Genomic DNA, 24,968 nt, shown 5'->3' on the forward strand with positions numbered 1-24,968 from the left:
GAAACCCACTGGCCTAGACGGTCCCTCCTTCTTCCCAGGATATTCCCAAGATGCAGGACCGAGTCAAGCCCGAGCTGGTAGACACGCTCACAGTCTCAAGTTGCTCCACCCACAGAACTTCCCTTCTGTATCTCAGATTGTGACCTGTGACCTGTATTCTTGGCTGCCAGCCCACACAATGGGACGGGCCCCAAGCTTGCTTTCTGCAGATGCTCTTCTTCTTGTCTTTCACCGGTATCTGTCTGTGTCTACTGCTCAGAGTTTCTGACTATCAAAAGCCAGAAGGTTGGACACGGTGGCACCTGCCTACAATCCTACCTTTTGGAAGGTAGAGATGGGAGAGTTGGAAGCTCAAGACTGGCAATGGCCACATGAAAAGACCCTGTCTCAATGAAACAGGGGCTGGGCTGTGGTGCGCTGTACTGAAGTCCTCACGTACTACAGGCCAAGCTTTGCATGGGATTCTCAGATCAGGAGAAGAGAGGAGATGAAAAGATCTCAACATGGAGAACACAGAAATCTATGCGACTGCTTCTTCCTCAGCATAGCCAACCAGCATCAGACCTTGCATACGTTTTGTGCCTTTCATGTCTCTCTGATATCCTCAGATACAAGATAACTCAAGGAGCTCTTGAAATTAAGATACTGAATGTTTTCTTTTTCTTTTTTTTTTCATTTTTATTTCTTTTAAAGATTTATTCATTTATTATATATAAGTACACTGTAGCTGTCTTCAGATACACCAGAAGAGGGCATCAGATCTCTTTACAGATGGTTGTGAGCCACCATGTGGTTGCTGGGAATTGAACTCAGGACCTCTGGACGAGTAGTTGGGTGCTCTTAACAGCTGAGCCATCTCTCCAGCCCACTGAATGTTTTCAATAGCCCTCATTTGGTGTTTCTTCTGTCGAACACACCCTCCTTGACGTAAGCCTTTGGGGGATGCAGTATACAGCTCTATTTTTGCATATACATGAGCATTACCTTTTTTTTTTTTTTTTTTTTTCTATCCTGTCTGGGAATAGGGAAGAGGTAGCTGATAGAATTACCCTGGTAATGAAGTAACATGAATCAACGAGATAATGAATTGGAATTAGCCTAGTAATGAATTACCATGAATTAACATGGTAATGAGTTGGAACCTTCCATTGTCAGGGGCTCTGCCGTCTTGGGATAGCTGAGTTCCCTGGAGCAGACTTCTGGTCAGGGGCAGAGATATCTGGCTTGCCTGAGAACTCCAGCCTCAGGTGCTTTCTTCCTCAGCAGTAGGCCTCACCTCAACATTCTTGAGAAAGACAGGAGGAGGGTGGCCATCCACACTTGCCTAGCTTCATCAAGCAAGATGCCCAAGCCCTGCAGGGAGGTGATAAGTGGAGGAAATTCAGCTCTCAAAACCCAAACCTCTACCTCTGGCATGGCCAAGGCGAGCATCATGGAGCTGACTCTTTGGGCCCTGAGTTGCTAGGCAACAGTAGAACAAACAGGAAAGAAGCAACCCACAAAGAATCTCAAAGATAAGATAAAAAGATATTTACAACAAAAGTGAAAGAATAAAGTGCGGGGAGTCTTAGCACCCCCCTTTCATGTTTCTATTCCTCCCCCCCCCTTTCTGGTCAAAGATAATTTTAAAGAAGGCATGGCCCTTTAATTGTTGACAACTGAGTAAACGTTACTCTCTCAAGAAACTGACATCCAAGAGATCCAAGGAATGGAAGGGTGCCGTGTTTTTGAGTGTTTTTGATGGGGCACAACATTTACATAGTACAATTTTTGTAAAGGGTACAAGAGCCTGGTCAATGGGAGTCTCCACTCCTTACAGGTGACCTTTGTCAAGGGCTCCTGTGTCCTCCAGACCTTTAACCATTCATTTTTAGGGACTGTTCAGCTCTGGGTATGAAATGACCCTCAAAGTCTTTGTCATGTTCTATGAAACTCTAGGAAGGGGGTCTCTATTTAATGGTCCCATGGGGTGATGGGAGGAGGCCCCTTTCTTCTCTACTTCCTAGACATCATGAGGTGAGCAGCTATACTGTGCCAGGCCCTCCCCACAATGATGCTCAGCCCCAGTAAACACCTTGCAGTAACAGGACAAAGTGGCCATGAGCTCTGAAACTGGGAGCAGACACCCACCTTCCCTTCTTTCCAGTAGTTAGTTGGTCATTGCTTGTGGTACTTATCACAGCAGTAGAGATCTGATGAGAAAGAGAGAGAGAGAGAGAGAGAGAGAGAGAGAGAGAGAGAGAGAGAGAGAGAGCTGGGCCCTTACACCTCTCTAGAACCCTACACAGAAGAACCCAGGAGAAAGGCACACTTAAGCTGGCAGAATAGGGTTGATATAGGGTATAGGGTTGCTGGCCAAGCTAAAGCAGGGCCAGGAAACCCCCGATGCAAAACATCTCAGAGGGGAAACATCAGACTTCTCTGAGACAAGAAGAAGCTACTAGACTTTCCCTGCTGTGGTCATTGAAACCTCCACTCGACAGCCCAGCCCTGTCAGACCCTAAGGCCAGGAGGTCCTCGTGGGGGCCTGGTTCGCTTTGTGATGGATATCCTGAACTTCATCCCCCAAACTGCAGCATCGTGCAGCGTCACGGCATCCTTAGCTCTGCCGACAGCAGGCTGCACTCGTGCTTTCTTCCCTCCCGAGTCAATTCTTCTGGGAGCCGGCCCTGCTCACCTTCTGCCTACGGCTGTTCCTGCGGCTGCTGGCTAGTGTTCTGTTGATCCAGATGAAGCTACGTTTGGTCCATTTGGGGTGCTGCTGGCTCAGATTGGAGGAGGGAGACAAACTGGAGACAGCAGCTCCAGAAAACAAGCTTGTAGTCTGTCAACTCGTGATGAAGCGAGAAGGAAGGTGCAAGATAAAGAGGAACGAAGAGAAGACAGAGACATTTAGATTTAATTCATGAGCCGTCCACACTGGGGTGTGATCATGTAACTGCCTTAGGGTGTTCCATGGCTCTCTTAGTAGCCCCTCATCCATAGCCCTGTAAGTAATCCCCACGTGCTCACTGCCTCACTGAGTTGGAATTTCGTGCTATCCTTATTTCTGTCTGTCATCCATTCTGTTTGGATTGAGTAGACATTTGCATTGTGCCCCCCAACGTGTCACCCAGTGGTTAGATAGATAGGTGATGGCTACTGCGAGGGCACTGGTTTGAATATGCTTGGCTCAGGGAATGGCACTATTAGGAGATGTGGCCTTGGAGAAAGTGTGTAACTGTGGGTGTGGGCTTTAAGACCCTTGTCCTAGCTGCCTGGACACTAGTCTTCCACTAGCAGCCTTCAGATGAAGATGTAGAACTCTCAGCTCCTCCTGCACCATGTCTGCCTGGACGCTGCTCTGCTCCCACCTTGATGATAATGGACTGAACCTCTGAACCTATAAGCCAGCCCCAATTAAATGTTGTCCTTACAAGAGTTGCATTGGTCATGGTGTCTGTTCACAGCAGAAAAACTCTAAGACAGGGAGTTTTCCCAAAAGACATCCAAGAAACTATTGTGCTTAATAACCCTGGGAAGTAGAAAGAGAACATGGGTGGTTGACAGAAAGGATACTGTACTTCATTGTCAACCTTTTGTGGTGTATCGGTTTTGTGCCTGAAATTATTATTTTGCAATAGCAAAAAAGGTCAAGAAAGCTCCAATTAGTGAACACTGTCATGGAAGAAAGGGTGCACAAGCGTTTAGATTTCAGAGCCCTGTGTTGGGTACTACCTTCTAGAAAGGGAGGAAAAATATACAGCAGGCACCCGGAGAGTGAATTCCCATGCTGGCAAATGTCAAATATCCATAAATAAGCAATTGCATTGAGCTGCGTGAGACAGGTGAAATTAGCCTCCGAGCATGACGGAGACTCAGGCTGGAGAAGAGTTTCCAGGCCAATTGTGGAAAGCACCATTTCCCTTCAGAGCTGCCCATCTGTTGTCTCAAGGTCAGGCTGACAAAGTTAAAGGCAATGTTAACAAATCTTGGTCCTTTCTTCAGAGGCGAAGGGCAGGAGGGGCTTAGCACCTCAATTTTTTTTTTGCCTTTGGTGTGTGTATGGGGTGGGGTGGGGGCATACAGGGGTGGCTATTGCTAGCCTCACAGGTTCTTCTTGGGTTTTTGAATGACTTACAGGGCTGACTCAAAGATACAGAACCAGGGCGGAAAACATACCTGGGAGACTGGAGATTTTTTTGTGCTATTACTTTGAAATTTTAAATCCTCTTCTCTGCTGTGAGTGGATGCAAATTGTTGTTCACGATGACATTTAATTCTTCATATCATTAACACCTTATGGCACAGGAGTGTTTGACAGGAGCTTGCTAGCTGTGGTTTTTGGAGGGAGCAGAGAGCTGTCTTCACAGCAATTTGCTCACAAATTCTGTATTCATCTGGGCCAAGCAGAGCACAGCCATCTTAGAAGAGCAAGGAGGGAGGGGGAAAAAAAAACCAGACTGACATGTTTACCTTTGGCATCACGCTCAGGAATACCTACCCACACCATTTCCAGTAAAGAATGCACCTTTGAATTTGAAAGATGCTAGATGCATCCATCCATATCAGCCCCAAATGGAAGCTCCTCTCCTTCACTAACCACGAACACTAGCTGCAAACGCCCGCCTGTCCTCCAGCCTCCGTGTTGTGGGTTGAAATGTCACGGTCCTGAGAAAACCTTCTCTAGATCTTGTTGACTTTTAAATGACTTTTAACTGATACCGTGTGATGGGTTGGAACCCGTAGACTGTGAAGATGCCATTTAGGGAGCAATGGAATGTGGGACAGTGATCAGTGTGCCATTGTGACAGCATCCATCTCCTACTTTCCTCACGCCAAGTTGACCTTTGCACCTTCCACAATAATTCCAGTGACCTCATTACCCCTCTCACCCTCAGGGCTCTGTAAACCAAAGAGCTTCGTCAGCAGGTGTGGCTTACACAAGGTCATAGAGACAAGAAACTTCGATTGCCATCATCAATACTTGAGATTCTCCGAGTAACAGTGGAGGAAAAGTGTGTGCCTTGTCTATCCAAGACATGTTCTTTCTTCTATCCAGAATTTTCTACCTGCCTGTGATGTTAAGTAATAACATTTTCCAAAAATGAATCATTTTTTTCTCTTTTGTTCTCGGTATAAAAGAGGCTCAGTGGTTACGAATATTTGTTTTTCTTCCAGGGGACCCCAGTTCAATTGCCAGCAATCAAGCAGTTCATAATCAGCTTGTAAGTCCAGCTCCAGGGGATCTGATGCCCCCTTCGGGCCTCCACAAACACCTGTTTATGTGTGATACACTCAGGCACAAGTGCATATAAATAAAAAACACGTCTAAAAAGAAATATTTAATATAGGGAAATATGTCTATAATATAATATTGTAAATCTTTAATGTTATATATATGGAATACACACACACACATCTATCTAGTACCTTAAATCGTAGTATTCAGAAGTCAGATACAGGAGGATTTCTATGAGCTTCAGGTGATCAAGAGATACACAGGGAAACCCTGTCTCATAAAACAAAACAACACACACACACACACACACATACACACACATACACACACACACATGCATGCACACGCACACACACGCACACCCTACTGCTTACCTTCCTCTTTTCCTGTGTATCTTGCCTGTTTTTATCGTCTGTGATCTATAGGGCATCATCTGGGGGTCAAAGGATGGTTTCCTCGTTACTTTGCGTTAGGTCACACAGTGAATTCCTGAATCTTTGTCCTAATCTACCCTTATTGACATCTGTGTCCTCTCTTGTGGCCATAGCAGTTCTTCAACAATCCCAGCCACACAAGGCCTTTTTTTTTGACCAATGAAAGGTCATTTTTGCTGTGAGTTGTTACTAAGCCATTCTTCCAACTTCTGGGCCCAGGTTTAAAAAACAAAACAAAACAAAACATCATCATCATCATCATCACCACCACCATCATCATCAACAACAAAAAAAAAAAAAAAAAAAAAAAACGGGACTTCCAAACAGTCCAATGATAAAATGCCCACAGGACAGCACTCAGTCACATGCACACAGTGCTGCTATAAAACGGTGGCTGTTCCTGTGGTAGAAACACAACCTCTAGGGGCAGCATGGGGTGGCTCGTGCTTGCAACACAAGAAAGCATTCAGGTGAAATACCGAGGGTGAATAAATGTCATTTCAAAAAAAGAAAGTGCATCCTTCGGGGAAATCATTCAATATTCACCCAAGACAGATGTGTGAGGAGGATTGTCAGGTGGTGCATAGTAAACTAGTCAGGGTTCTCAGGGAGCATAATAGCAACAGATGCAGCCAGCCATAGACACTACGGCTGAATGGGCTGAGCTCTCAGTAAAAGGCAAGCCTCGGTGGAGACATGGAGGAAGGGGTGAGGCAAATGTCAGCAGAGAAAGTGCCTGTGAAGTGATGTCTAAGCAGACACGAGCCAAATGGTGTCTGCTGTCTGAGTCACATAAACTGAAAGCATTATGGTCTCCTCATGATGATGGGGATGTGTCATGAACCCATAATGGAGGACAAAGAGCTTTACTTAAGAAGGACAGCACATATGCAGCTGGACAGGCCACTGGAGCACAGCACAGATGTGATCTGAAAGTGAAGCCAAGGAGATGATCCCCCTTGAGCCCAACGGAAACTTTCCCCTTAGACCCATAAGGGTCTCTGGACCCCAACATCAAGTGAGGGTTTAAAAACATATATGCATATTCTTAAACTCTTACCAGTCACTTTAAATGCCATTGTGAAGATCTGCTTAACAAAGGTGATATCAGCAAAAATAGAATCTTTTATTTTTATACATCATTAACAGTGTCATTAGCTGCTGGCCAGTTAATGATGCTGCTTGGTTACAGAATGTTAGAGCCTCAAGAATATAGCATTTTGTACTTCAAAGTTTTATTTTAATGACATATTCAAAAGTTAGACAGATTTATCTTTATGAGTGACCCAGGGGACTCCTAGGGCAGAGGGAATCTGCTGTGGTCTAAGCAGTGAGAGAAGGCTGTGGCTGTACCTCTGAGTGTACTGAAGGTCCTTCCAGGTAGATGCGTGGGGAAAACTCTTTTTTTTTTTTTTTGTTAGTAGAATCTTTTTTTATTCAGAAAAAAAAAAAGAACAAAACAAAAAAAAAAAAGTAAAACAAAAATGAAACCCAAAAACAATTTTTTCCCAAACACACACAGGAGAGGGTATGGGTAGGGGGAGGTATCTGTCCATCCAGCCCCAGCCCCCAGCCCATGTGGTTTTGGCAGCAATAAGGGAAATGGGGTAATGGCCCAAAAAATAATGGTGTGTGTGTGTATGGAAAGAAGGGGGTGCAAAAGCCAAAGGGAGCGGTGGGGGAAGGGACAGATGAGGTCAGTACTGGGAACGCCGCAGGTGAGAGGCCATTTCATAACATTTCTTGTTGATCAAACCACCGTGGACACCTTCTTTGCCCATCAGCAGGACTAGCGTCTTGGCAGTCATGGTGACAGTGACATTGAAGGTGGGGGCTCCCCCGGTGCTCTTGGTACGAAGATCCGGGAAAACTCTTTAGTACAATAACGGTAACATACATGTTCTTCACTGAGTGTGGTCTGAGCACAACTGGTCAAGCATGGGACAGTAGAGTCCATGATGAAACGCTCTAGATCACCTAGCATGATATCCAGGAGGAAGACCGCCTCAGTGTGAATGAAGTGCAGGCTTGGAGAATGACGATAAAACCCGAAGGACATCATCTGTTAAGCCCAGCAAAGTCACCAAGCGATTTGCAAAGTACAGAAGAGATGGGCGGGGAAGACCCTTTGGGTACAAAGGATGGCATAACCTTCCTCAGCCATAATGGATAGTCAGATAGCAGAGAATGGGAGACCAGCCTTGGGCTGTGAATTTCATTCACAAAACTGAAGCTAGCTAGATATAAATCAGAATCATCTCACCCTATGAAATGTGGTTCTCCAGACCTTCCCTGAGGATCCCAACGGGTGTGTCCTTTCTCTTTCAAATACGTATCAGGAATGCTCATGGTAGGACGTCACCTACACTCTGCCCTCCCTGTGTCTTACTCAGTCCTAGGCAGCTGGGGCACAGGCTGTAGAGATTAAGCGAGGCCAAAAGAGACGCCATTTGAATGAGACCTTGATCTCTGCTTGTTTTACCTGAATCATCTCTAAATATAAATTTGAGACAAAACTACCAGAGTTGGACAAATCTTAATGATGACTTTGAGATTTAAGGACCACTAAGTAGGTCTATTGGGAGCAGGTGGCCAGGGGAGGCAGTGTTCAGTAGACTGACTATGGGGCCCTCAGCTTCTTGCTCTGACTCCCAAGGCCTGCTGGGTTGTCCCTGAACCTCTGTGGATTGTGTCCCTGCACAGGCTCAAATGCACAGGAAGATAGGTGAGCTTCTTGGCCCAGAGCACAGTGGGGAAGTTCTAGATGTTCTGGAGTTCATCTAGTCCAGTAATGGCACTAAAGAAACAGTGGAGATGAGGGAGAAGGATGCCATGGTGTGTCAATCTGTAACATATTGCCTGACAACAGACAAATTGTGCTGCTTAGGTGTTTGTCAACTTGACACAAGCTAGGACCATTGGGAAGAGGGAGCCTCAAATGAGAAAATACTTCTGTCACATTGGCCTGTAGGCAAGTCTGCAGGGCGTTTTCTTGATTAGTGATTGATATGGGAAGCCCCAGTTCACTGTGGGTGGTGCTATCCCTAGGCAAGTGTTCCTGGATAGTATAAGAAAGCAGACTGAGCAAACTGTAAGGAGCAAGTCAGGAAGCAGCCTTCTTTCATAGCCTCTGCGTCAGTTCCTGCCTCTGGGTTCCTGTCTCAAGTTCCTGCCCTGATGTCCTTAGATTATGAGCTGTAATACGGAACTATAAGCCAAATAAACTGTTCCTCCCTGAGCTGTTTTTTTGTTGTGGTGTTTATCACAGCCACAGAAAGAAAACCAGGAGATACATGGAAGAGGCATGTATTCAGGTCTCATCTTCATCAGACAAAAAATCAGATCCCTGAGAAAATCTTGGTGTAGTTACATGACCACTGAGAAAACTGATACTTTGTTACAGCAGTCCTCTTGCTTAACCATTCAAAGTCAGCTTTCCTCAAGGTTAAATGATGTTAGCTACCCTTTTGTTGTTGTTGTTATGCCAATGTTGAAGTTGTGTGTGTGTGGGGGAAATGTTATGGTGAAGCACCTCTGTGTGAGATGTGTGTGCTCTATAAATGTGTGATTAGTGATGTGTATCTTATGGTATGTGTTCAGTGTGTATGATAGGTGGTGTGTGCATATAAAATAGATGGTGTCTATGGCTCATGTGTCATGTGACATGCGTGTTAGACCATATGGGTAGAGTGTTGTTGCATGTAGAGACATTGGGTGTAATAGGCAGTGGTGGTATTATAAGTGCTAGACATGGGCACATGTAGTAGGTGGTAGGCGTGTGTGCTGTGTATGAGCTAGGTGGTAGAGCTGTAGTCTAGAATGTGTGTTCAATAGTATGGTGTGATGGGCTGGTGTGTGTGTGTGTGTGCACGCATTAGATAGTAGGAGCAGTGTGGTGTGTGTAATTTAATAGGTGGTTTGTGCATAGTATGGCATACAGGCGTGTGTGTTCTCTGTTGTGTGGTGCACATTTGACTGGTTGTGGACTAGGTGTAACAGATGGTTTGCAGAGTATAGAAAAGGTGTCAGATCCCCTGGAACTGGACTTACAGAAAGTTGTGAGCCTCCATATGGATGCTGGGAATCGAACCTGGGTCCTTTGGAAAAGCAGAAAGTCCTCTTAACTGCTGAGCCAACTCTCTAGCCCCATGTTTGCACCCCTTTGCTATGAGTTCTGTGTGTGCTGAAACCTAGTGAGTTTTTGACCTGGGGATGGCCTTAGGATCCCCAGTGTATGTGACTTCCTTGAGAAGTTGGGGCACAATGGAAGCCTCAGAGACTCTGAGGAAGGAAAGTGCCTGCAAAGTCTTGAGCTCAGTCTGCTATTAAGAGATCTCTTGAAACACTCAACCTCTGATCCAGGAAGGAGAACAAGATTTCCTGTGTCTTTATTTATCCTTTAGCCAGCCTCAATGACCAGTCTCAGAAATCAGGTTATTTGCATCTATAATATGTGGGAGTCAATCAGGAGAGAGGTGGGGTGCTAGGCTATCCACAGAGCTGCCTAGAGCCTTATAGGAGGTCGTTTTGTGCATAACAAAGTTTTCATTTACTTCTTAATTAAAAAACACTAAAAGTTGTTGCAATTTATAACTGTTATCATTAAGACAGAACTTTAAAATATTCACGAAACAACTTTAACAGCAGCAACAGAATTTATGATCTAATTCTAGAATCTGTGCTATTTTAAAATATCAAGAAAGCCTACTGCCCCCATTGGTACTGCTTGCATTCGTTGCTCCTCTTACTATGACAAAATATCGGACAAAAGCAATTGTGTGAGCTCCTTCTCTTTGGCTATGATGAAAGTGCTATGGCCAAGGACAACTTAAGGATGAGAGAGTTTCTCTCATCTCACGGCTGGAGCCACCATGGCAGAGCAGAGGCATGGAATCAAACAGCAGGCACGGCAGCCAGGACAGGAAGCTGAACACTCACATCTTGAACTGTAAGCACAAAGCAGAGAGAGTGGACTGAAGGCAAGGCAAAGCTTCTGAGCTCCAAGTCCACCCTCAGCGACACACTTCCTCCAGCAAGACCACACCACCTAAACCTCCCTGGGCAGCGCCACCAAGCGGAACTAAATGTTCAAATGCTTGAGACTGCGGAAGACATTTCTCATCCAAACAAGCGCACAACTAAAGAAAGGAAGGGCTTGTTTTAGATTACACCATGAAGACACAGCCTGTGATGGTGGAGCAGGCTTAGGGGCAGAAGGGTGAGGCACCTGGCCACGTTGCATCTGCAGCCAGAAAGTAGGGAGAAACCAATGCTGGTACTCAGTGTTTCTCCTCTTTATTCTGTCCAGGACTCCACCCGGATCGATGGTGCAACCCACATTTAGAGTGAATCTCCCCATTTCAAGTAACTGAACCTTTGGATTCCCTTGCAGACATGCCCAGAGGTTTGTTTCCATGGTGATTCTAAATCCCATTAAGTTGGCAAACCAAGGTTAACCATTACACTGCCCCAGAACCACAATCCTATCACAAAATCAACCTGAACACTGGAGAAGAGACGTGGCCTACCTTTCTTTCCCCTGTTGATGGAGTGAGTAAAGCTTAAACCTTTGCAGCACTCCACATGGGTGAATGGATCCCAGGGACATCAATGCTGTGACTGACAGTCGTAACACATCCACAGTCATGTGCTCATGGCAGGAAATAGCACTAGCAATAGTGTTGTGTAATTCTGAACACTTGTGTGGAGACAGAACACGAACAAATACACACACACACACACGCACACACGCACGCACATATAGCCACATATGGGCACACATGTGTAAGCAAGTCACAGAGTGGTTGAGAGCCAAGGCTTTGGAGTCAGATGGACCTGAGGGGGAGCCTTGGATTTTCAGTCTGTTGGCTCTGCTATCATGGAGGCTTGCCCAGCTGCTCTCACCCTTATTTTTTCTCATCTATAAAAAGTCCAGGACTATGCCAGCATTCTGTGGGTGCTCTGAGGACTCAACAAACTAAATAAGGAGGAGGTACTAGCCATGGGGAGTAGGTGGTGGTGTGCTACTGACCACCCCTTGAAAGAGCCAGGGAGTAATTTGGCGGATGTAGGCTGGCACCTTCTATTTGCAGCAAGGATGTGGTGTGTGCTGCCCTGGAGGACTGGGCTACATAACTTCTCTGTGCTCGAGTTTCCCAAAGCACAGGGTTGGCTTAGCCATCAAGTTTACGTCATATGGTCCTCTAGAGAATCACATAAGTTAATCAATGCAGAAAACTCACGAGAGCATCGAGCCAAGCCTGGGTACTCAATAGCTGTTCCCTAGTACTATCTCTATTATCCAGAAATATCTCAGAGCCACCCCTCCGTAGCATCTTGCTTTGCAGAATTTCTTACATTCAATCTGTTTCTTTCCTATCTACCAGATTGCAAATTTTTTTAATTGAAAAAAAAAAAGAGTAGTATTCTCGAAAGGACAGGAGATAAAGGAGAATGCACGTGATGCACAACCAAGGAAGGGATTATCTAGGGAATTCAGGAGGTGTCTACAGCTGGACGAGAATAGAGATGTGGAGAAGAGCTACTGGGTCAGACTCAAGATACCTAGATAACAGAAGAGCTGCGGTTAGGGGCAACACTTCACTGAGATCTTGGTAGTTTTACAGTCTCAGACAAAACTGAGAAAAGAAAACTGATCAAAGGGCGAGACACTTTTCAAAATGAAAAATCTCACAAAAATAATCAATACCTAATATGGACCAGGGAGATTGGTTTGGGGGACAGTCAAAGAAGACAAAATGGTGGGTGGTCTAAATCCTCCATCTATAGCTTCAGTCATTGGAAGGCAGGCCGTGATCAATTGGATTAATAAAATAGTATAGGCATGGAACATCAGTTGAGAGTGAAGTCATTTGAATAGTTTTAGAAGTGAGTTTAGTTCAGGAATCGGGAAAACCCTTCTCAATGTCCACTGTGAGTGCAGACCACCCAGGACGCTTATTAAATATGCAAATTTTTGGCATCCACCCCTAACAAGTCTGCTTTAATGTGGGATTGAGAGCATGCAAGTTGTAACCAGTCACTTAGGGATCTCTGACGTGCACCAATAGCTCATACTGAGAGGATCCAGCCTTTGGTGGCTCATAAGCAGACATTGTCACAGTTCTGTGACCCCTGAGATGGAACGGAAATTCAATTTTGTGTGTTTGTTTTCCTGGAGAGAGAGAGTCCATATGTTTTGGATTTTCAAAGGGTTCTGACTGAAGAACATTTATGGAATGTAAGGAGGAGACCCTGCAACTGGAGCTTGTGGTTACCAAGCTGAGGAAAACCAGCCACGAAGAGTTCTGTAAACTGAGATGGTCGTTTCTTCTCAAGAACAGGGAGAAGTAAGTACAGATCCCGTACTGAACTGAACTGTTTGGACAACAAGGGGGAGAAGATGTGATAGAGTTGTCCTAGGGTTGGGCACCCATCTCCAGGACCCTCAATCTGTCTCTAGATGTGTGATGTACAACAAAAGATGTGTACAGCAATTGGGACATGTGTAAGCAGCAGGATACATCCTCAGACTTCTCTATGATGCTTAGCTTCCATGGGAAGTGACCACAAGGTCCAGGGTGCAGGACTGACTACAGTTATGGGTACCTAGGGAGGCCTTTCTGAGGCCCCAGGTGTTTCTTCCACCTCCGTGATGCTCTCAAGCACTGAAGGAAGGATTAATAATCGAGGATGGCAGAATTAGATTAGAGCTGAGATTTCAAAATCAGGAAAGAGAAAGAGGAAGAGAAGAGGGGACCGGGGAGGTGCCATGGAGGAGCCAGGTAGAAAGGGAAGGGCAGAGGGGTATTATTCCTTTAACGGTGTGTTTCTGCTCTCCACTGGCTGAGTCCAGTCAGACAGAAGCACGAGAGGAAGGAAGCCTGGTAGCCTGCTGAGCCACAGAGCTAAGGGTAGAGAAGAGATGTGTACGTCTCAGAAACGCACACTAACCAGCGCCAGTCAGTGAGCAGGATGGGGACCAGAGGCCGTGGGCTGGCTGCTTGCACAAACAGAGCTACTCTCTGCAGAGCTCCTAAAGCTAAGGGGTTGGGAGAAAACCTCCTCACTCACACCTCGGTTTCTGAACAAGCATTCTCGAAAGACTGAACCACGCCTCCTCACGTTGTATCTTGAAGTCCTAACTCCGATGGGACTGTGCGTGGAAGGAGAAAAAGCAGCACGGGTTGACCCAAAAATCTATCTCTTTGACAGGAGAACTGCTTTGAGCTGAGGGTAACCAAGCAGTAGAAAATGCAGAAATCATCCTCTACCCTCTACCTAAAGGCAAGGAAAACCCCTCTCTGCTCCTTCTATCTCAGTGTGGGGAAACACTGTCTGCTTCCTTCTTTAGCCTGAAGGCTCTCCAGAGAGGACTCCAGAGGGACCCACATCCAGGTCCCAGCCCACTAGTTATGATCTCCTGGGTTCTCATCCTTGGAGAGCTGAAGCCACTCTCTCACCTCTGCCATTTCTCCTGAATACTGTTATTCTTTTTAAAGATGCTGTTGGAGCCGGAGGTTTAAACTGCCTCTTCAAACTATTCGCTAGCAGGCACTCCGGGTGTTATAGGCTTGATATTCTTGTTGACGGACTTCTATTTCTTTTCCTTTTATCTGTCTTTTGTTATAGTCTCAGGCAGAATCTCAGAATGGGGGAGGGGGTTTCCTCCTCTGTGGAAGATTGGGCCTTTGGTGGGTAATTAAGGTTTGCTATAGTTAGAATATGTCTGAATCCTTCTACAATCCCTGCTGGATCCTAACATTTGATTTGATAATAGGAAGCGACACAGACCTTTGAAAGGGGATTACACCCTCAGGGCTCCGCTTTCAGGAGAGGGGCTGATGTCTGTGATGGTCTACCTCCTTTGACAATTTGATTAGTGCCTTAGTTAAAGTTTCCAATGATGTAATAAAACATTATGACTAAAAGCAACTTGGGGAGGAAAGGGTTTATTTTGCCTTACAGCTTATGATCCACCATGATGGAAGTCAGGGCTGGAACTCAAAGGCAGGAACCTGGAGGCAGCAACGAATGCAGAGGCCGTGGAGGGATGTTACTTACTGGCTTGCTACTCATAGCTTGCTCAGCCTGCTTTCTCACAGAACTCAAGACCACCAGCCCAGGGGTGGCACCACCCATAATGGACTGGGCCCTCCCACACCCATCACTAATTAAGAAAATGCTCACAGGCTTGTTTACAGGCTAATCTTATGGAGACATTTCCTTAATTAAGGCTTCTTTTGCAGGATAACTCGTGTCAAGTTGACAAAACCAAAAACGAAACCAAAGCAAAAAAGCAAAAACCCAAAGCCAAAATATCTTACCCAGACAATTAGATTAAGAATCACTTAGGAGAAAGACCTCTACCACGGACATGTTTCTAAAACGGTGTAACCAAAGAGGGAGGACCCACCCGGAAGAGCCTATGGACTGGAGTCCAGAACTGAATAAGAAAGAAAAGGGATGGAAAATCACCCTTCACCTCTTCTTCCTGGCGATGGATAAAATGGGACCAGCCTGGCAGTCACACCCGGGGCTGCTTTTGATGCCGCACTTCCCTAGTCACGATGGCCTGTACCTCAAACTGTGAGCCGCAATGGACTCTTGCTTCTTTAAGTTGCTTTGTTTCCAGGTATTTTGCTACAGCAATGGGAAAAGTAACTAAGATAATGTCTTTGTGAGAGAAGCTTGGAGCTCTGTCTAGTGTTTTGGCCTTCCATCACCGAAGGCAAAAACTTTGTTACCTTTAGAGGGTGGGATGGAGCAACAGGCAACAGAAAACAGCCTTTACTAGATACGGTGCAAGCTGGTGCCTTTGCCTTGGCCCTTCCAGCCTCCAAACTGTGAGGAATGGATTCCTGTTCTTTATAGACAACAGGGACTATCATATTCTGTTACGGCAATAGAATGGTCTAAGACAAACCCAAGTGATGTCATCACACGGGTGGTAAGATGAGTGATCTCATAAAAAGGACACTGTGATGGCTAGCATTGTCATCTTGACACAACCTAAAATTACCTGGGGAAAGAATCTTCACAGGGGATCATTTATATATTCCCCAACAGACTATAGGCATGTCTGTTGGGGATAGTCTTGATTAATCGATACGGGAAGATCCAGTCCACTGTGGGTAGCACCATTACCTAGGCAGGAGGAATCCTGAGTGCATGAATGGAGAAATGAAACTGAGTACAAGCAGATAACTGAGAATGTATGTATCTATTTTTATTCTGCTCTTTAGTATATATACATATAACTTGAAACTGTGAGCCAAAACAAATCCTTCCCCCGCCCCTAAGTTGCTTTCCACTGTGATATTTTATCACAGCAACAGAAATCAAACTAGAATAGAAACCAAAAATGTGTTCTCTTTCTTCCTGACAGCAAAGGCTGGGGAGTACATAGTTTCGAGGTGACCTGCAACCAGGGAAAACCCTTCTCTAAACACCAATCCAGTGTGAACCTCTTGAATTTCTAACCTCAAGAACATGAGGAAGCAAGCGCCCGCTGTTTAAGCCTCCCAGCCTGTGGCATTTTGTGGTGTCAGCCTGAGTTGATGAAGGCAGCTGGAAATGCCCAAATAGAAGGCTGAGAAGTAAGTGTGGAGAGCAGCTAGACATCGTCTAATGGCACAGTGATAGAAAACAAAGGGTCTTGATGGCAAGCCTTCTAGCTAATTTTCTTCGAATTCAGAATATTTCATTTTTTAAAAAGACAATCTATAAATAACCTTCAGCTTGGCAAAGCAAAAGGAGTGTCTTCTTTGATCCTTGGTGAAGATTCTGAGGTATTAGACAGGAGTCAGCAATGATGGAGGACTTCAGGGCCTGAAGGCCCAGGCTCCTACCATGGCAATAGCTAGGGGTTCAGAAAGGAGCCACATGCTAATTAGCTTTGATTGCCAACCCAATGCCAGTTAGAATCACCTTGAAAATGAATCTTAATGAGGAGTTATATAGATAATGTTAGCTTGCGGGCATGTCTGTCAGTGGTTGCCTAGCTTGTTAATTGATGTAGGAAGACCCAGCCCACTGTGGGCAGTACATTCCCTAGGCAGGGGGTCCTGAAGTATATAAGAAAGGAGAGATGGGGCTGACATGCAAGTGATGGTTCATGTGTTTATTTTCTCTTTGTCCCTTGATGCTTGTAGATCAAGCTTGTAGATGCTTGTGATGCTTTGAGTTTTCGGCTTGACTTCCCCAAAATAATGGACTATAACCTTAAATTGTAAGCTAAAAGAAATCCATTTCTTCCCTAGGTTGAGTTTGGTCAGGGTATTTTATTATAGGAACACAAAAAGGCCCTGTGAGAGAGATGACTAATTTCTATACTAGTCCTTAACTGAGCCACCCACTACATCATTGCTTCAGCTTCTGTGGAAGCCATGCTGCAGCGAAGGCAGCCTCCCCAAGACATCAGTTGGCTTAAACATGTTTCGGTCTTCAGTCCCAGCTTCTGTGATGAGTATGGTCCGGCAGTGTAGATGAGAGGTTGCCCAGGAGCAGAATCTAGGGAGAGGTGTCTGGATTGCTAATTGATGTCTGGAGATAGGAATCTCCTTACAAATCATTGATTTGTGGCTTATCTTTAAAACTGTTCATTTGAAATGTGTGTGGCATTTAAACAACAGGACAGACTGCTCCTGGCCAGTAGACACACAATACTCTAATTTTCCTCTCTGCTTCAGTTTCAGTGAAGAGAGTCATCCCCTTGAGATGCCCCAGGCAGCTTAAAGTACACACATGCCCATGGCTAGGTTTCCACTCCTCCAAGTTTAGAGTAAGATCAAAACACTGACTGTTCACATGGTGCCAAGACCAAAGGGCATCACTAACTTTATCCATCAGAATTCCCTGTGGGGAAATTGCCAGAGTTAACTATGGTTGGTTTAGACATGCATGAGACTGTCTTAATATTCTACTTTTAACTCTTTTTATTGGGATTTTTTTGTGTGACTATAAATTCTTATACCCATTTTTTTTTAATTTTTATATATTTGAATAGATTGTCACTATCTTCACACATACCAGAAGAGGGCATCAGGTCCCATTACAGATGGTTGTGAGTCACCGTGTGGGTGCTGGGAATTGAACTCAGGATCCCTGGAAGAGCAGCCAGTGCTCTTAACCACTGAGCCATCTCTCCAGACCCACACCCAATTTTCAATGAGTTAAAACTTAATCTGATGTATTTTACTGGATTTTCACTGGGACCTATTTTTGTCACTCTGGATGGTGCTTTCCCCCACACTGTCTTGTTGGGAAGCATCTTTAGGTTTTTCCAAGAAAAGCAGTTCTATTCAAGGGTTTGGGGACTATATGTGTGAATATGACGAGTGTGGTTTCTTTTCTGCATTGTCTTAGTAAGCATTTGGTGCCTGAATTATGCTGGCTTTGTAAAACTGGCTGACCTACATGAGGAAAACTAGAAAGCTCTGCTGGGGAGACATAACAGAAGGTTTAAACTAAAGTGGACTGAAGTATCCAATACTGTAGGGGTAACCGTCTTTGTGTGTGTGTGTGTGTGTGTGTGTATGAGTTTGTGCATGTATGTGCATTCATGTGTATGTGCCTATGTGTGTGCATGCATGCATATGTGTGTGTGCGTGTGTGTGTGTGTGTGTGTGTGTGAGTGTATGTGTGTGCACACACATGCAGCACAGAAACAGAAAGATTCTGGGAGCTCACTGGGCAGTCATCCTAGCTAAAACAGCAAGTTTCTAGTTCAGTAAAAGACCCTGTCTCAAAGCAACAAGGTGGAGAGCAATGGAGGACACTGGCATCCTGTTCTGGTTTCTGCAACATGCATGCAACACACACATATTACATACATACATACACATACATTACATACATGCACGCATACACACATCACATACATACATATACACATTACATATATACATACACATACACACATTACATACATACATAGACACACACACAACATACATACATATATAATGTTTTTTCTTTGAAAGTTACCCTGTTCTTTCTTTCTTTCTTTCTTTCTTTCTTTCTTTCTTTCTTTCTTTCTTTTTTTTTTTTTTGCTAGAAAAAAAAGTCCTTTATTAAATTTATAGCCACCCTGTTCTTCTGTATGTTCCCTCTGCATGTTCTGTTACGGTGTGACAGTCAGACAAAAATCCTTCCACATAAGCTGTTCCCCTTCCCCATCATTCCTGACTGTGCCTTTGAAAGTTCTGCTCAGTGTCTCTCAACTTATTTAGATCTAATGACCCCATGGCTGCAGCCTTTCTTTAACTGATGGATCTTTTAGAAAGGTGAAATTATGTCTTTTGACCCATTTACTGCCTCTCACCCCACCCCAGCCCGCTTCATTTTGAACATTTCTCTTCCTTTCATTTATCTATGCCAAATATATCTTTGCCTCAATTTTTTATATTTCACCTCTCTGAGCCATTTTAAATTTAGATGCGCCTCATAAGCAGAATGTCTTTAGACTGAAAAATATAACCTGAGTTTTCCCCTTTGAGAGGAATTTAATCCATATGCAATTACTAGGCTGAAGAATCAATTTGGCGTACATGTTATCTTTTTACTTTTGTTCTTCTCAAAAATTAGCATTAGATTTTACAGATTTAGTTTCATTTCTTTAGTGTGTGTGTGTGTGTGTGTGTGTGTGTGTGTGTGTGTGTGTGTGCGCGTGCACCTGCCATGGTACATGTATGGAAGTCTATCATGTGAATGCAGGGGCTGACTCAGGAAATCAGGCCAGGGGTCTGAGGATGGGGGGGGCAGTGGCCATTACCTGCTGAATCATCTTACCTACCTTGGTTTAGTTTTAAAGCCCCCTTTCAGCTAAACAATGTTTTGCTTGCTTTCATATGCTTTAGCAGTTTAAAGGATAGCATTCTCATGCTAATTTCCCAATCATAGCAAGTGTCATTTATTCAAAATAGTTTTATTTATCCTATTCCATTCTACTCTATTCTATTCTCTTATCCTATTTATTTTTGGGGTACTCCTCTGGGACCTAACTTTTAGGTGTGCAACAGTTTTTATATTTGCATTCCAATATGAAAGGTGCTATTAATTAGTATCTGCATCACGTACCACTGTCTTAGTTAGGGTTTACTGCTGTGAACAGACACCATGACCAAGGCAACTCTTATAAGGACCACATTTAATTGGGGCTGGCTTACAGGTTCAGAGGTTCAGTCCATTATCATCCAGGTGGGAACAAGGCAGCATCCAGGCAGGCATGGTGCAGGCGGAGCTGAGAGTTCTACATCTTCATCCGAACGCTGCTAGGAGAAGACTAGCTTCCAGGCAGCTCTAGTGAGAGTCTTAAAGTCCACACCTACAGTGATACACCTACTCCAACAAGGCCACACATTTCTAATGGTGCCACTACCTGGGCTGAACATATACAAACCATCCTAACCACCAAACTCCCAAGTTCCCCAACTCACACTAGGCAACTACCTCACACTGCATCACAAAACACAACCACAGTTCCTCACCAATGCCAGCACACAGCTGTCTCCTTTCCCAGTGATTTAAGCTTCCTATATGTTTCAGTGTTTGACCCCTAAGACTAGATGGGATACACTCATGAGTTCAGGCTCCAGCTGCTGGAAGCCTGGAGGAAAGTTAGCTGCTTGAGGAGGCAGTGGGAGTGACATCAGGTTACCTAAGGGCAGGCAAATCTCTCGTCTCTTTGCCAACCTGGGTAGGAAGCCACAGAGCATCTGCCTGACTCTACCACAGAGCCACCCGTTCGAGATGACTTTTCCTCATGGCACCTCAGAGAACTCCTACAGATGAAACGCCAAGTGTGGCTGCACTGTCTCTGAGCTGATCTATAAGACAGCCTGCAAGAGGCTGAGTGATTCTGGCTTCCCACATGGCAAGGAGGAACCAACATATACTCAAGTGAGGAATGTGCCTACCTTGAGACAATAAGTAAACACAAACATGCACACACTTGGAGAGAAGCCAGCCATGTGCCCAGACAGTCAGTTCCATCTCAGCCCTGTGTGTACTGCTCTGAGGTAGCACCTGGACCAGGGTGTGATGTGAGACTAAGATCTAAATGGAGAGGCGATCATCAAGAGGGGTGATAGATTCCCACCACAGGGATGGAGAGGAGCAATGGCTCCAAGGCAACTGCAAGTTTGCTTACTCACATGGTAGGGACCAGATTCTTGGTACCTAAACAGATAGCAAAGGATGCCTGGATATCCAGGTAGGACAAGGTTCTAGTAAAGTCAAAGGTACTGAGAGGCTCAGATCAGGCCTGGGGGCTTAACACAAAGATGGCCTAGGGAGGGAGATTCGATCCTCACTGTCAGACCTTAAGGCTATGCTATGGACATCACTATTGTACCTTATGGACCACCAACTGAAACACATCTTATCATGGCTGTCTCAAATTGACTGTTCTTGCTCCAGAGTCAAATACTTGTGTCTGCAGACCCAACTTTCTGGACTTTGTAGATGGATACAGAATGCCTCTCTTTTGTTAGAGGGTGAGGCACCTTAACTGATCCACATGCTGCATGAGCTGAAGAGAAGCCCCTGATGGGACATCTGGTCGACTAAGCCCAAGTTGTAGACTTATGTGTAGACCTCCAGTGAGCAAGGACAATGAACATCCAAGTGTGTAAGATTACACAGTGAGAGGAAGCAGGAATGTCCTTGTGATCATACTGTGGTGGTAGATATTCCCAAAGGAAGAGTGTTTGCTCAGCCACCAAGCATCAGAGAAACAATTGATGCCCCTGCAGTAGGAGAATGGACAGGGAGGCACCGTGGGTGACAGACTAAATTGGAAGGAGCTTGCTCTTTTGAACTCATGAGAAACACAAGGGCCCTCATGTGATGATAGGGAATGTGACCTTGAACTAGATAGAGAGATGATACAGCCCAGCCAGCACTTCTGTTCTTTCACCATGAGTCACACAACACAACATGATTCCTGGCAAGGACTGTCAGAGATTTTTCCATCTGCTTCCTTCAAGCTGTTCCCTAGGGATATCTGTCCCAAAAGTGACCTAGTGCCACCTATCCTGGTCTATTTATGAACTCTATGGACCTCACCCCCATCATCAAAGGGCTACACATTGTATGTGTGGGCAGAATTGGTAGGAACCTCCTACCACCATTTCTATGTCTTACCATAGGGCACTGCACTTGAATATGTGAAATACATCCCTTGTGTGTGTCCCTAAACAGAAAGGAGGTACATTATGCAGTGCCAGGAAGTGAAGCCCCAACAACAAGAATGGAATGGTTCCAGGAACATTGATGATTGATGAGTGGTCCCCCAGGTTGACCCTTCGCCTGGATCAGGGTCACAATGGCAAGCAGAAGTGGGCTGCTGGTCATGCCTCATGGGCCTACCTGGCTTCACCTTTAGACAGGGGTTTCATTGCTGGAGACAACACAGCCACCTAGGACATGAGCTGAGGGGTCAAGGTCACACACTGTGCTTCCTGCCACTTGGTCCAATAGTGCACCTCATAGTTTGAAATAAATTCTATGCTTACCATATGAATATCTTGATTGTAATTTTGTGTTAAAGGTCTTCATGGGCTATGGAGAGGGCTCAGTGGGTAAATCTTATCATGGAAGCATGTTTAAGGTCACGAGTTCAGATCCCTAGAACCCACAGAGAGCCAGATGCAGTAGCACACATCTTCAGTCAGAGCTTCTTCTGTGAGATGGAGGTCAGAGACAGCAGAATTCCTGGAAGTTCAAGGGCCAGGCACACTGATGTGGCCAGTCTGTGATCAGGGGACCCTGTATCAAGACTGATGCTCAACCCTGTACTCTGCCTCCCACACACATATCATACACTTGTGTGCCCATCTCCTCTCAAGTAGGCACACACAGAGAGATGGCTTTTTAAGTGTTCTTATATCAACACAGACTTTTTAAAGATGACATAAAAGATGGGGTTATATTTGCTTGGTATTTTGCATCACGGTTTAGTACTGTGGGAGGTCTAACTCTAGTGGCACCCAGGATGGTCTGGAGGGACTCTGAGGAGCTGGTGGGTAATGCCTAGCTTCCCCACAGCTCTGTGAGTCATCGTGTCTCTAACATTCCCAAATACAATGTATTGTGAGAACCATAGAGTTCAGAAACAGGAGGTGCCTTAGACTGTGAGTGCTGTCAGAGGGTCCTGGAGGTGGGGTGGAAGGGCACTCCCTCAGTAGACGACCACTTCCCAGGACCTCTTTCCAGGGGCTTACAGCCTAGGAGAGCTAGCCTAGAGTGACACAACAGGAGATGTGAGCATAACCACTGCTTCCTCACCAGAATCCAGTCCTGTCCTCTGGGGCTCAGAGCCTGCTTTTGCATCTGGTATCCTGAGCTTTCCCTTGGTCTGACATGAAACAATCCAGTGGCTCCTCTACTTGGGCAGAAGCTCAGTCCTACTAGCCTTGACCCAATCTTTCTGAATCGTGCCGTTTGGAATCTGGGACACATCATGGAAGTGAAAAGGCCAAGGAGACTTTGCTGAACCATTAAAGGACCAAACTCAGACCCAGCTGCAGCCTCAGGGCTGGTCACATAGTCAGACCCAGACAGCTGTGTCCTATGGAGACTATGAATCTGTGGTCACCCATAAGAGTAGTGAAACACTGGTGTTGTAGAAAAAAGGGGGTGGGGTGGGGCTTAGGAGATGCCTCAGTGGGTAAAAGGCTTGCTCTGTAAGCAAAAGAATCTGAGTTCAAGTCCTCACAACCCTTGTAGATCATAGAGTTTACTATACACTTATACATGCATATATACACACATGCATACACACATACACACACATACATGCTTGCATGCACACACATTCCTGCATGCATACATGCATACATGCACACACACATACATACATACATGCATGCATGCATACATACATACACACACACACACACACATACAGACAGACAGACAGACAGACAGACAGACAGACAGACATGAGAGAAATAGGAGGAAGAGGAATAAAAGGAGGAAGCCACAGAGGAGGAAGAAGGAAAGGAGAGAAAACAGTGAAACATAAAAATGGCGAAATCAGTTCCCAGGCAGCAGAAAGGTGGGGCAAAACACAACCAGCCATTTTGCAGATGGATACGGCCTGAGGCATTGCATCTGGGTACCAGAGACAGGCAAAGGAGCAAGTCCCTTTCTCTCCCATGGTGTCCTGGTGATTTCCACAGACTATTCACCCTGATTATCTACTTGCTGGGTGTTCCCATGGCAACAAAGTAGGCATCCTTGAACAAGAGAAGACGGTCACTGATTCCACTTTATGCTCTGTGAGCTGTCTTGCCAGGTCCAAGCTTCTGGGATTGGGAGCCCACAGCACGGCTGCTGGTAGCCATTGGATCTCATTCCTCTTAATGCTTGCTATCACAGCATTTTTCAAAGGATGTCTTCAGGCAGGGTCGTTCTCATTGGACCCTCCCAAGGAGGCCTATCTCCTGCAAATCAGCTTCTCCACATGTCAATGCCAAGGTTTTCTTTCATATACAGCTATGGGGGGAAAGGAGGAGAAGGAGAAAAAAGAGGAGGAGGAGGAGGGGAAGATTTTGTAAATTCAGAGTACATCTCTAATGCATGCTAGCTGTGGGAAAGAATTAAAAGACCATGAGAGGAGCTGAGGAGATGGCCCAGTGGGGAGAGTATCTATCTTACAACATGAGGGTCTGAGTTCAGATCCCCAGAACCCATGTAAAAGCCATACAAGAGAGTTTATATCTGTAACTTCACTGCTGGGGAGTAGAGACTGCTGGCCAGCCAGGTTAGCCAAAATGGCCAGTGAGAGAGTCTGTCTCAAACAGTAAGATGGGGATCAATGGAAGACACTTGGTATCACAGTTTCATGCACCAGCAAACACACGTACAGGCACGAACACATGCATGCATGCATGTGTGTGCATAGAACACTCACACATTAAATAAGTACAAAAACTAATCTGTAAATAGTAACCACCTGGGCCTTGCCACCCTTGGCAAGGTCCTCACAAAAGCCTTACTGTGGTGACAGAGAAGGCCAAGGCTTGCTGTAGTGTTACCCTGGAGGTTCTTGGTCTGGACCCCATGGAGCAGATCTCTGCCTGGAGGCTGTCCTGCCACAGAGTCCTCTAAGTTCCCCTGACTCATACGGCCAAACAATTCATGCTGTATCTCGATTACTCTGCCAGAGGCTACTGAGGGCGCAGATCACCAAAATAATTATCAGTCATAACTAGCTAAGGGACTGATTAGCATCCACACCACACCGTACAATTTAGATGTGGGATTTAATTTTCCCCATAACTACTATGTAAGCACACTACTATGTC

General features: G+C 45.3%; 2 long non-coding RNA genes across 3 annotated transcripts in view; one reads left to right on the forward strand and one right to left on the reverse strand.

Annotated features, from left to right (window-relative positions):
• Window positions 1–652: 652 nt before the first annotated feature.
• On the reverse strand, window positions 653–5,017 carry LOC120094738 (uncharacterized). 2 transcript variants are annotated; one of them, XR_010054853.1, is made up of 5 exons: window positions 4,511–5,017; window positions 4,162–4,403; window positions 2,678–2,824; window positions 1,277–1,353; window positions 653–933 (listed from the first exon to the last, which is right to left on the reverse strand). It is a non-coding gene; the product is annotated as an uncharacterized LOC120094738 (long non-coding RNA). The 2 variants fall into 2 exon arrangements; XR_005489302.2 differs by lacking the exons at window positions 2,678–2,824; window positions 4,162–4,403; window positions 4,511–5,017 and having other exon boundaries at window positions 1,277–1,867.
• A 9,640-nt stretch (window positions 5,018–14,657) lies between these two features.
• Window positions 14,658–24,968, forward strand: part of LOC120094739 (uncharacterized) — a 20,413-nt gene continuing 10,102 nt past the window's right edge. Inside the window, exon 1 of the long non-coding RNA XR_005489303.2 lies at window positions 14,658–15,869. This is a non-coding gene — a long non-coding RNA (uncharacterized LOC120094739). The remainder of the gene's footprint in view (window positions 15,870–24,968) is intronic.

This window comes from Rattus norvegicus, chromosome 9, assembly GCF_036323735.1.
Source record: "Rattus norvegicus strain BN/NHsdMcwi chromosome 9, GRCr8, whole genome shotgun sequence".
Taxonomy (NCBI): Eukaryota; Metazoa; Chordata; class Mammalia; order Rodentia; family Muridae; genus Rattus; species Rattus norvegicus.